Source organism: Drosophila arizonae, chromosome 3 (assembly GCF_054131065.1).
Source record: "Drosophila arizonae isolate 15081-1271.41 chromosome 3, UAZ_ARI_1.0, whole genome shotgun sequence".
Taxonomy (NCBI): domain Eukaryota; kingdom Metazoa; phylum Arthropoda; class Insecta; order Diptera; family Drosophilidae; genus Drosophila; species Drosophila arizonae.
Genome location: NC_142923.1, coordinates 3,152,123 through 3,164,182, shown reverse-complemented (window position 1 = coordinate 3,164,182; position 12,060 = coordinate 3,152,123). Strand labels below are relative to the sequence as shown.

The 12,060-nt window shown below is 34.5% G+C and overlaps 1 long non-coding RNA gene across 10 annotated transcripts; it reads right to left on the bottom strand.

Annotated features, from left to right (window-relative positions):
- Nucleotides 1–6,840: 6,840 nt before the first annotated feature.
- On the bottom strand, nucleotides 6,841–8,892 carry LOC149269592 (uncharacterized). Of its 10 annotated transcripts, none has more exons than XR_016269086.1 (4): nucleotides 8,766–8,892; nucleotides 8,617–8,715; nucleotides 8,453–8,527; nucleotides 6,841–8,381 (listed from the first exon to the last, which is right to left on the bottom strand). It is a non-coding gene; the product is annotated as an uncharacterized LOC149269592 (long non-coding RNA). The 10 variants fall into 10 exon arrangements; XR_016269081.1 differs by lacking the exon at nucleotides 8,453–8,527 and having other exon boundaries at nucleotides 6,841–7,671; nucleotides 8,266–8,381; XR_016269083.1 differs by lacking the exon at nucleotides 8,453–8,527 and having other exon boundaries at nucleotides 6,841–7,671; nucleotides 8,266–8,381; nucleotides 8,770–8,872.
- Between the last annotated feature and the right edge of the window lie 3,168 nt (nucleotides 8,893–12,060).

Here is a 12,060-nt window from a genome sequence, read left to right as displayed (position 1 = left end):
TTTGCCAATTTTTATTGCTCTTTTTTTGCGCTTTGGGGGCTTAGTAAGGGCGTCGAAGGGGTGTGCAAAACTATATTTTGATTGGCCTTCAACCGCGTAATCAGAACTATTTTTTCTAGTTTTGTTTGGGGTTGCCTTTTGTGGAAGCCAACAGCTGATTTAGTTTGCTTTTATTACTATTTGAATGAATCACCATGTGGAGGTATTTCAGAGTAGAAAGTGCGTCAAATTTAGATATGCGAATTTTGGAACTTTGCTATCTCAGATCAGGAAAAGGACAAATATAACTAGAGCATTATCTAAGGTAAATTAATTAAAATAATAAATAATAATACACTATATGAATTATAATTGTATATTATACAGTCAATCCCCAGGGAATACTTAGAATATTATTTATATATATTATAAGAAGAAATGTATATACAGAAGTATATATAAAAATCGCTTTAAGGTTCGTATAGCTAAGTTATATAAAGTTTTCTTCAACTATAGCTATATATCTATAAGTCTATTATAAAAATACACTTAAACCTTTGATTCCTTTTTTTCATTTGTTACCAAAGGCCCATATGTTATCGTTGTAAGTGCTTGAGATATGATAGTAAATATAGTATAGTTTTGTAGTATATACTATATGCATATCATATCATATCGCTGCACATAATCGTACGATAAGATTACATACATCTAACTTGGATCGCGCTTTGTCAAGCCAAATTACTTCTATTTCGATCCATTCAACTCCACTAAATCTAACCCCAGTTAAAAAACAAATTCCGGGAACTGTAAACGTGGCTAGTTAGAAGAAATAAAAGAGAACCAGAGAGAGAGAGAGAGAGAGAGAGAGAGAGATTTGAAGGAAAACAGACCATAAATAAGGCGGAGACTTCAAAAAGTGCGTATATATTTGCATTATAAACGATTTCCAGTGACCGGGCAGTTGCTCAGCTAGCTACCTCTGCCTCGCCCTCTCTATCTCCTTATCTCTCTCTCTCTCTCTCACTCTGTCCCGCTCTTTTGCGTGCACGCAGCAGAAGTGAACAAAAAAAAAAATAAATTATGTTATTTTTGTGCAAGTTTTTTGCTACATTTTGTTGAGGACTTTGGCGCTGCGTTTTAGCTTTTTCGGGTTTGGCGTGAATGAACTTTTCAAGGTGAAACTAGCTAGAATAGACGTCGGCGTTAGCGTAGACGCTAGCTGCGCAGCTGGCTGCGACTGCCGCAGCACAAAGCTAGTAGGGAACAGCCTCACACAGCAGTTACCCTAGGAATGTTTTCATATAATGCCATTATACTCAAAACTGTTATACATATTAGAACTACAAATCGTATATAACAGTTAACTATTGTATTTTTATTTATATGATTTTATATTCATAATTACAAATATGTATGTACATTTATACATGTAAAAAAAATGTTATACATTTAGCTTAAAGATTTATTTATTTATAAATACACACTTAAATAATATCAAAGTATAATCTTTAAAATATTTTTTATTCATTATAGAAACTGTTATATTTTTGAGATGTTAGTCATTTAAATAATTAATTTATTATTTATTTAAAGTTTTGTACTTAAATATTATACGAATAATTATTATTTATACATATAAAAACTGTTATACATTTATGTTAAATATGTATAATTAAATACATATATTTTACTCTCCTGCTTAACATTTCGGGATAGCCTATCTAGCTATTTTTATAGGCATACAAATAATATGAGAACAGGAATAACTCTTGTGTATGCCGGGAAGCGTGTGATTGGCGCTGCTGTTGCTTTTGCTGTTGCTGCTACAACGTGCAGAAGAAACAGAATAACTACAACAACAACAACAGCGGCAACAAATCGCACACGCATTTGCTGCCCTGTTGGGACTGGTTTTTTCTTTTTTTTTTTTTTTTTTTTCTTTTGCTTCATAGAAAAAGTCAAAGTCAGCGCTTGCAAGTCGCCATCGTTGGAGACCACGCAAAAACAAATGCGAAATATACTAAAGGTGAGAGAATAAGAGGGAGACAGAGTGGACTAGGGAACGAAACCAAATTGCTAGACAAAAATTTGAATGAGTCCATAGAAGAGTTTGACTTGATTCTTCTGTTGGTTAAGGCTCGAGCTGAAGCTGAGACTGAGACTGAGGCAGATTCTGTTTCTTTTTGCTATTTCTGTTGTTATTCTTGGGTGGAAAGTAATTTTTTTTCTGTTGTTGTCGCTTTGTTATTCTTGTTGTTGTTTGTGCTGGCGTTGCGACTCTTCACTGAAAACCCTGCCCACAGACATTGGCTGGTTGTTAATGGTCTGCACTGGCCCCCAGTTTGGTCAACTGAAGGCACTTTAATAGAAAGTATTCTCAATTTTGTTGTAGAGTTGTATAGAAGCAGAAATCTTTAAGACATGTATATAGTAACATTATGGTATATGAAAGTCTATAAATATCTATCTATGTGTAGATTTTACGACTTTCAAAATCGAAGACTGTTCTAGTTCATCTCTCTGACTTAAAATATATATCCCAAGTATAAGTTTGATCGGATATTATATCTCTTACGATCTGAAAAGTGTGAAAACATATATACTTATATACAGATAAGATATACTTCTATATGTACATAGCCTCACATAACTCCCGTAAAACAGTTAACATCAATTTTATATAGAACAGTTATTTTTAGAGGGTATTTAGTGTTCGACTTATGTCTTTACAGCATTGACTGCCATTTCGTGGCGCGTTTGTTTGTCTGTAATTTACAAATCATTTACCTGCGGCAGTAGGTAGGCTAATGAAAGAATAACTTATGGTTTTCATATTGTTCCATTTCCACTGTTTCCTTTCTAGGAAAGAATAACAAATGCTTTTCACATTGCTCCATTTTCATTGTTTGTTTTCTTTTATGGGTATTTCCATATTAGATATATGATTCTTCCGCAACAAACTCTCCATTTTAAGTGTCGTTATTGTTCCACTTGTTTATATTGTCTTGTTCCATATCGGTAAGCTTAGTCAATTATTTATTCATAACTTTTCTAGAACCTACAACATTCAAAAACTATTTTGGCAAGTTTCATTCCTATACTTGTTTTTCTAATGTTTCATTTTCATATGTTCCACTAGAGAGTTTCTTATATATGAAGCTCGATGTATCTATTAAAAATTTTACCCTACTTTGTAATTCTATATGTACTTCCTACTTTTAATGTTTCAAGGTCCACTGTTCCATTTTTCATTGTTCTACACTACACTGTTCCACATTTCTCCTTTTCAGCGTCTACTGCTTCACATTTCCGTGATTCTAATTCAACTCTTGCAAGATTCCTCGCTCACACACTCCACTGTTCCGCATTCCATTGTTCCATTGTCGCCATTTCACCACATGCCATTCAATTGAAAGTGTTTATGATAATTCTACCTGTCTCTCGTCCAACTCCTGTGCACCTCAATCCCCAACGTGCCCGACAATATGCCAAAATATTAGATTGTCTTCCTACCGTATGGGCGCAGCGGGCAGCACTTGAAGTACCAGACGCGGCACGACTCGAGTGCTGCGAGGCCCACGCTTTCAATTCCCGCAATGTAAGTGACGTCTCGGTCGGCCAGTCGAAAAGTATCCAATCAATTTACAGCGCCAACAAAAAAAGCAACAAAAACCATACAGAATACAAAAAAAAGCAGTTTGTTAATTAATTGCTTCGAGCGCATAGAACGCACCATCAATTTATTCAAACTATGCGTAGCTTTATCTATGCCTATGCGTATCCGTGTATGTGGCTGTGTATGTGTGCGCGTGTGTGTATGCGTGGATATCTGTATGCAGAGAGTGGAATGATCGCATCGACAACTTTTCAAGGTTAACAATGTCTTGGGCTTTGGCATGGGCATGGGTTCGGCTTGGGCTATGTCATGTGTGCTCGCATAGGCAACACATCAATTTATGCCCAGCCAGTTGGCCAACTCTCAATTTTTTGTAGCTATTCAATTATGCATAAGAAAATTATACAGATATCTTATGAAGAACATTTTGATGGTCTATCAGTTATTGAAAGCCTAATAAACAAATGGCAACTAATGCAGAAATATGCTAGTCTAATACGTTAGACGTAAGATGAGGTAAGACACTCTAATGAAGCTATTGATCATTCATTAATCTTGAAGATCTTAAAGGCTTTGGTGCTTGGTTCTTATGGTTATTTTATAGATTTTTCAAGTGAATGCACATATATTACTATACAACTACATACATACATACATATGTTAAATATTTGTAAATTATATTTAGTATAGTCTAACAGTATATTAATAAATACTATAACTAAAACTTTGTATTATACTATATTAAAACTACTATATTATATAAGAAATATTATAAATATATGAGTTATAAGATAATCCAACAACAAAATTGCATAGCAATGAAGTTAGCATAAGTAAAGTTTGATCATCTGTGATTAGAGTTTATTATAAAATTGATATGACAAAATTTAATTTAATTTTTACTTTGACTATGAAGATCCAAGACCAAGTATAACTTAATTCTATCTATGTGCTGTGGTTTGATTAAAGTTTTGCTTTATAAAATTTATGAACGGAAAAGTAGTCAACTGGGGGATTTTCTGATATAACATACTGTGTATAACATAAAATGAATAACAGACTGTAAATAACATATCAAGAAGCATCTAATGCATCGAAATTTGTATTGTATATTTTTGTAAACAGGGTATTCGCATAGTCTATATATAAATATACACTCCAACTCTATGCCCGTTCTTTTGATTTCTTTCAACAATTTGGTATTCAATTTAATGCGCTGCTGATTTGCATAAAATGTGCGTGAAGCAGTAGCTAGCCTTATATATACATATATTTCTTGCAGCTACTTGTTGTTGTTGCTGCCATTCGGTATGAATGTAATTGTTGTTATTGCTTGTTAGTAGGCGGCACATAAATTGAAATTTATGTTTTTTGCTAATAGTCGAAACGTATCCATCTGCATAATGAGCAGCGCGTATTAATTGAAATAGCACTCGAAGCTGAAGTCGATGCCTGTGCAAGAGCGGACGCCTCTGCAGATCGTGAAACAGCAAATGGGAACAGAAAATAAATATATATATATAGACAGAGAAAGAGTGAGTGAGTAGAGGGAAGAGAAAGAGAGCAGCAGTAAGCAAGTCAAGCCAGGCAGCCAGAGGAAATGCTGCTCGCATGTCAAACGCCATCGCTGATTGGTGCACGGCAGCAGCAACAGCAACAAGTTCTGCCAAAATGAATATAAAAAAAAAAAAATAAAATAAAAAAAATACATTTCTAATGAAGTCAATGAACTTTTTTATGCGCGCGATGCGGTAATTTTTTTTTTTTTTTGCTTATTTCTGGCTTGCGAAAAAAGTTCGTTTTGACTATTATCAAAGAAAATAAATAAGTAAAAAAAAAAGTAACAACAATAGCTCAGGCTACAAATGTTGCTGGGTGCAATGACTGCTACAACAACAGCAATAACAGCTATTAATAATAATCTTTTTGACGCTGTCTCATGTGGACGCCTCACACAGTTGTCAAAGGCAAGAAAGAAATAAAAAACAACGCTGCGTATGCGCAATATTTTATTTGATAGCCTTAAAGCAATTATGAATTGAATAAATCTAAATCAAATACTAACAAAACTGTGTCAAAACGATGCCAGGTTGATAAAAGTGATAGTGTTTAGATGTTGTTATTGTTGCTATTGTTGTTGTTATGTATTTCAGCTCTTTCTTTTGCTGAGCAAACGCAACTTTCGTTACCTTTTTATGTTTGGCTTTTTTTCCTTTTTTTTTTTTTTTTTGTTTATAATGTCTATGCTTTTATTTTCTTCAGGAACGTGCCATAAAGCGAAAGAAAAAATGTATCATAAAAAAAATATATACACAAAAACAAAACAAAATATAGAAAAAAAAAATCACAAAAACAAAAACATTTAGAAATAAACGTTCAGCACTCAACAAAATATTTGCTAGACACAGCAAAAAAAAAAATTGTATATATATAAATGTGAGCGTGTGTTAATGTGCGTGTGTATTTGTGCGTGCGAAAAGTAAAATTAGAATTTTTGTGCGTACGGCGCGAATGGCTTATCATAACAAAACGCCGCAAAAGTATAAAGCATGGAATAGAAAATAGAAAAGACAAGAAGAAGGGAAACCGAAGAAACACCTTTACTTTAGCTAGATAAACATGAAAAATCCAAAATAAAACGCCCAAAGAGCCTTCGTCAAGGTCACGGAAAACTTTTACCTAGTGAAATTCAAGGAGAACGCTCATAAATTTACATAAATGTGATTATTGGGTGTTTGGGCAATTGGGGAATTGGCTCTACATGACAACATCAAGCAAAACAGGCAATAAATAAATCAGATCATTAATCTCGAGAGTGTTGAAAAATGTATTACTTATAAATGAAATAAACTTAGCATAGAGTTTTTTTTTTTATTTTTTTTATTGAAAACTCATCAATGATTTTATAGCATGGGAAGTATAAAAATAAACTATACTAATAATAGCGATGGAAATTGTGAGAGTTTTGATAATGGTGATTATGATCATTGTCCGATTAAGCTGCTGAAAGATCTTTGATAGTGATGAATTTGTTCTAGATAACGATAAAGTTAGTAATAGATAGCTAATAATAATTATGATTATTAATGTTACTAATTATATTAACAATGATAGTGAATATCTTATTGATGTTAATTATCATAATGATATCACCATATCTCTCATGTGTTATGCATGCTCTACAACATTTTCGCAGAAAAAATATAACTTTTTTTTTTATTATTTTTTTTTTTTTTATTTGGTTTATTAAGTGTAGAAACTGTACAATCACATATAGTACTTTAACAACACATATATATACATAAAATTAGAGCCAAACCTCACTCAATTTGTGAGGACTGAGGCAAAAATATAACTGAATTCAACTCTGATATCTTAAATTATTACTTCAATATATTTCCAGTGTTCTAGATCAGAAATCATTTATTTGTCGTACAAGTTTGGCTAAAATCTGCTGAAAATATTCTTCTTGCTCAGAACTGGACAGGTGGTCTCAATGGGGCGAATCTGATAGCTCTAAATAAAGTGATTTGAATTATTAAAGTCGAGAATTTTTTATAGATAATATAAATATATATTTCTATATTCAAATTTAAAAACAATCCCTAGAAGTATGCAAAATGCATTCAAATTGAAAGATCACAGAATATATAAATTTCGACATGATAAAATCAAAGCATGTGTAGCTATATAAATAGCATTCACACATACATACATACACAAATTTCATAATATACATTCTAATTTGTGGCATTAAGCATTTGCCGGCTCTGCGCTCTATTACGTTTTCAGTCAGCCAGTCTACGGCTGGTTGGCGATTTCTTAATCTTCTTCTTACGCGTTTGGTCTAGGCCAATTTGTTGTTGTCTTTCAAATGCAAAAAACTTGTTAAGTGGACTTTGATGAATCGCCATTTTCAGTGCGTGGTTCTCGTTCTCGTTCTCAGTCTCGCTTGTGATTGTTGCTGTTGTTGTTGTTGTTGTTGTTGCTGTTCTCTGATGTCTTGCCTATTATTCATGCTATGTCTGACAAGCCCCTCAGCCCGCTGCCCACATGTGCTGCTGCTGCTCTCGCTGCGGCGAATTCAAATTAGAAACAAACAGCAAAGCAAAGTGCAGAGTGCGTGTGTAGAAGCAAAAACCAAGAGCGAAAATCACATACAAACAACGCCCCATAGCCAGAAAAAAAAAATAAAAAAGAGTTTGCTGCTGCTGCTGCGCTAGTGTTGGCGTTCCCATCCACGTCGCAGGCCAAAAATGCGTGTATTGCATCATCAAATGTAGAAAAAAAAAAAGCAAAAACAATTTTAACGCACAGACCCAAGAGCAACAACAGCAACAACAACATCGGCGACGACAGCAATGGCCGAACAGCTTTTCGGTCGCCCAAAGGCTGCTTCGTGTCAACTGCTTCGTTCGGCTGGTCGCTCGTCGGCTGCGCGTTGCGACCGAAGCGCAGCGTTGCTGCTGCTGCTGACGCTGACGTAGCGGCTGCTGCTGCTACTGCTGTTTGCTCTTTGTTGTTGTTTTCGCAATGGTGTATGCTTGCATGTGTTGGTGCGCGTGTTCGTGCATGTGTATGTGTGTGTGTGTGTATGTTTCGCATTTATGCTGATCATCGAAATATACGCACACTCACACGCAACGCTGCTGCGTCGCGACTCTTACTGCCATTTTTGCTTCTATCGCTGATTGCTCAGCCATTGTTGTTGTTGTTGTTGTCGCTGGTTGAAAGTGCAATAACCTCGCAAAAAATATAAAGCACTTTAGTTCCATAGGCAACGCTGAAAATAAAATCACAAAAATTTTTGGTTGCGCGTGCAGCTTAATCGACATATGCGTAAAGTAAAAGTACTTTGTTTTATTTATAAGTCCAAATAATCCTTTGCTGATATATATGTTATATATGTAGAATATATCTTCTCTACGGCTGTGAGCAAAAATATTTTAGAAATATTTTTTAAAATGTTTTCAAAATGAACAATCAAATTCAATTGAGCTTCAAATTGGTTGGCTCACCTGTTGTATGCGTTATATCTTTTATAATTCTCACAAAGGCATAGAGATTGATATATGTAATGCGTTTCTTAGACGTGTAGTTCATACCATACCAGAGTCCTAATAAAAATTCTGATCAAATTACATATGATTAAAGTCAGGTAACTCACAAACTAATATAAAACTATATTTGTATATTGTATGTTATATGAGATTGACGTATTTTCACAATTTGAAGCGTGCTGAAATTTATCGAAAATAAAACTAGACTTTAATGTGAACTCATAATTGACGTCAAAGAAATGTATAATGAAAAATTTGAGAACCTGTTCAGAATTATCTTTTGATTCATTTTATGAAACATTTATGAATTTATTCCAAATACATTTTATTTCCCAAGAACGAAATAATTAGTATTATTTTTTCTATATGTAGTCTTTTACTCTTTGCTCAAGTCCCCAAGAAAAACTCTTTTTTTTTTTTTTTTTTTTTTTTTTGAAGCTGCGGTTTGGCTCATAGAGCACGCATACATCACATGATGCCAGAATTCCATCTAATGCCATGCACACACAGATATAGAGAGCGAGTGAGAGAGAAGATGTTGAATGCTGCTACTGCTGCTGCTGCGGCTGTTGTTGCTGCTGTTGGAACTCAATACATTTGCCCATTTTACAATAGTTCTCAGCATTTGCACTGTACAAAAGAGCAACAACAACAACGACGACAACAATTGCCTAAGTTGTTTACGAAAGTGCGTGTAAAGCGGGCAAGAAGAATTATTCATTCGCCAATAGCAAGAACAGCAAAGTGAGCTTTGTCCATTGTTATAACTCTCTGCGTTCTACCTGCAACAACCCACACACACACACACACACACAGGGACACAGATTCATACCTGTGTATGTATATAGATAATAGCACAGCATAGAAAACTACCTGTCATTATTATTGGTGCCTTTTTATAGTTCGCATTCGCTTTTTTATACCCTGAACCCATTTTCAATGGGAAATCAGGGTATAATGGTTTTGTTGAAATGTATGTAACAGGGAGAAGGAGGCGTGGCAGACCCCACAAAGTATATATATTCTTGATCAGGGTGACGAGCTGAGTTGATTTGGCCCTGTCCGTCTGTCTGTCCGTCTGTCCGTCTGTCCGTCTGTCCGTCTGTCCGTATGTATGAACGCGTCGATTTCAGAAGATATAAGAGCTAGAGACTTCAAATTTTTTTTAAAATGTCCGTAATTACAGCGCGCATATCAAGTTTATCATTAAAATTCGATAACTCATCCCGATCTTTTTTTATCGATAAAAAACCTTATCGAAAACCAGTTATAAAATTATATCTTCTACACCTTTATTGCTAGAGTCTCCAAATTTTTAATGTATGCTTATATGCAATTTATACAATTTCGGTTTTTGTTAAAATTTACCCCCCACCCTTAAATTCACCCCCTCACCCTCACTTTTGTAAAAAGCGTATTTCAAATACTAGAGACTTGTGCTTTGGCAATTACATGCATATCCATGTTATAATCATAATCTGAAAGTTTCATGAAGATCGTACGTCCATAAAAAAAGTTATTAAACAATTAAGTTCTCATACATAGTAAGCACACTGCAGCCCATGCGTGTTTATGCGTGGGTGCTTGTGTGTGTATGTGTTTGTGTATGTATGTGTTTGTGTATGTGTGTGTGTATGTGTATGTGTGTGTATGCGTTTGTGTATGTATGCGTATGTGTGTGTGTGTATGTGTGTCTGTATGCGTGTGTGTATATGTATGCCTGTGTGTGTGTGTGTGCGTGTTTCTTGTGTAAGCTGAAAGACGCGAAAAATTATTGAAATATCTATTGCTCCAAGGGTTCAGGGGATCTCGTAGTCGAGCAGTCTCGACTAGAGCTTTCTTACTTGTTTCCTCTTGCTCTTTTTCTGTTTTCTATGACATTTTTTATACGCACTGCGAGAATAAAAAATATACTGCTCAATTAATTTATTGTTGTTGTTTCTCTCAATCTCACTCTCTCTCTCTCTCTCTCTCTCTCTCTCTCTCTCTCCCTTTCTCTTTCTCTCTTTCTTTGCTCTCTGGAGTGGCAGCGGGGAATTGCCTCTATCGCATTTTTCAAAGTCAGTAACCCTCTAACCTTGAATGTTGGCTCCTATGCTTCTATGCCATGCCCCTAGCCCCTACCACCTACCCCCTATATATCCCGCTCTCTTTCAATGCGTGCGTTATTTTCGCTGCTGTTGGATTTTTTATTTTTTTTTTGTTGATGTTTATTTTATTTTCCATTATGGAACACAGCGTGTCGCCCATAGACAGACATATGTTCTATGTTAGATCTACGCACACAAACACTAAAACCAAAAACCGACTTTAAAGTTGCAAGTGCTCATAATTAATCTTGTATTATACTTTAGCCTGTGCCTTTTGGAATGTATAGACTTTGAGAATGTCTCTTCATTTTGATTGGATCTTAAATTTTCAGCTTTTACCTTTAATATTTCTAAGGACTAGGCCTTAGTGCAAAAGTAGACATACAATACATCTAGTGGGCTACAGAGATATATAAGAGATTTTTTACATCGACTGACCTCAGGCCTGCTGCATGATACTAGATCTCAGCTGAATGGAGTTGACTAATAAAGATACAGTCTTTGGGCCCTTAAAGCAACATATTCTATGTAAGACTACTTGTTAAATGCCAAATCAACATATTTTGTACATCAAATTGAAACTTCTTAAATTTATATATGTATGTATCTCCATCCTAGTCGTAATATAATTGAGCTCTTCAAATCTTTGCTCAATACTTAACGCATTTCCTTTAAACATATTCGGTCCTTATGTTCTTATTAACTTTTTATAGGCTTTACCGAATTTTTATGTAGTTTCTGATGCCATTTATACAATCCAATGTTCCATTATATAAATTATAAATAATACCAAAATTAAAACATATATATTCTTTGTATATTTTTCGATCAATAGGTATTTCATTATTTCATATTTCATTTCATATATTTATTTGCTATTTAAATTATATTACTTCCATCAAACTCTGCTCCTTCACACATAATTTCTAGGGTATACTCAGTGTCTTTCTATAGATCGTTTTCAGCTCTGCTGCAAGTGCGTATGATGAATATTTATTTTTAATTTTTATGCCTATGACTCGTTAAGACTATTATATTATTTTGTTCTCTGGTTTTTAATGTATTTTTTTTTTAGTTATTTTGATTCTATCTATAAGTATTTCCGTCTGCTAATGACAAAATACACCTTAGTGCTGCGCTTGCGATTTTTCTCAGATTTGTGTTATTTTGTGTTCTTTTTTTCTGAAATGTTTATGGGTTCTATTTTAGCGTAAAGTGCGTAAGCTGCAGGAAACTCAAACAACAACAATAACAACAGAGAGAGAGAGAGAGAGAGAGAGAAAATGTCGCTGCGTGTCTCGAATGACAGCTG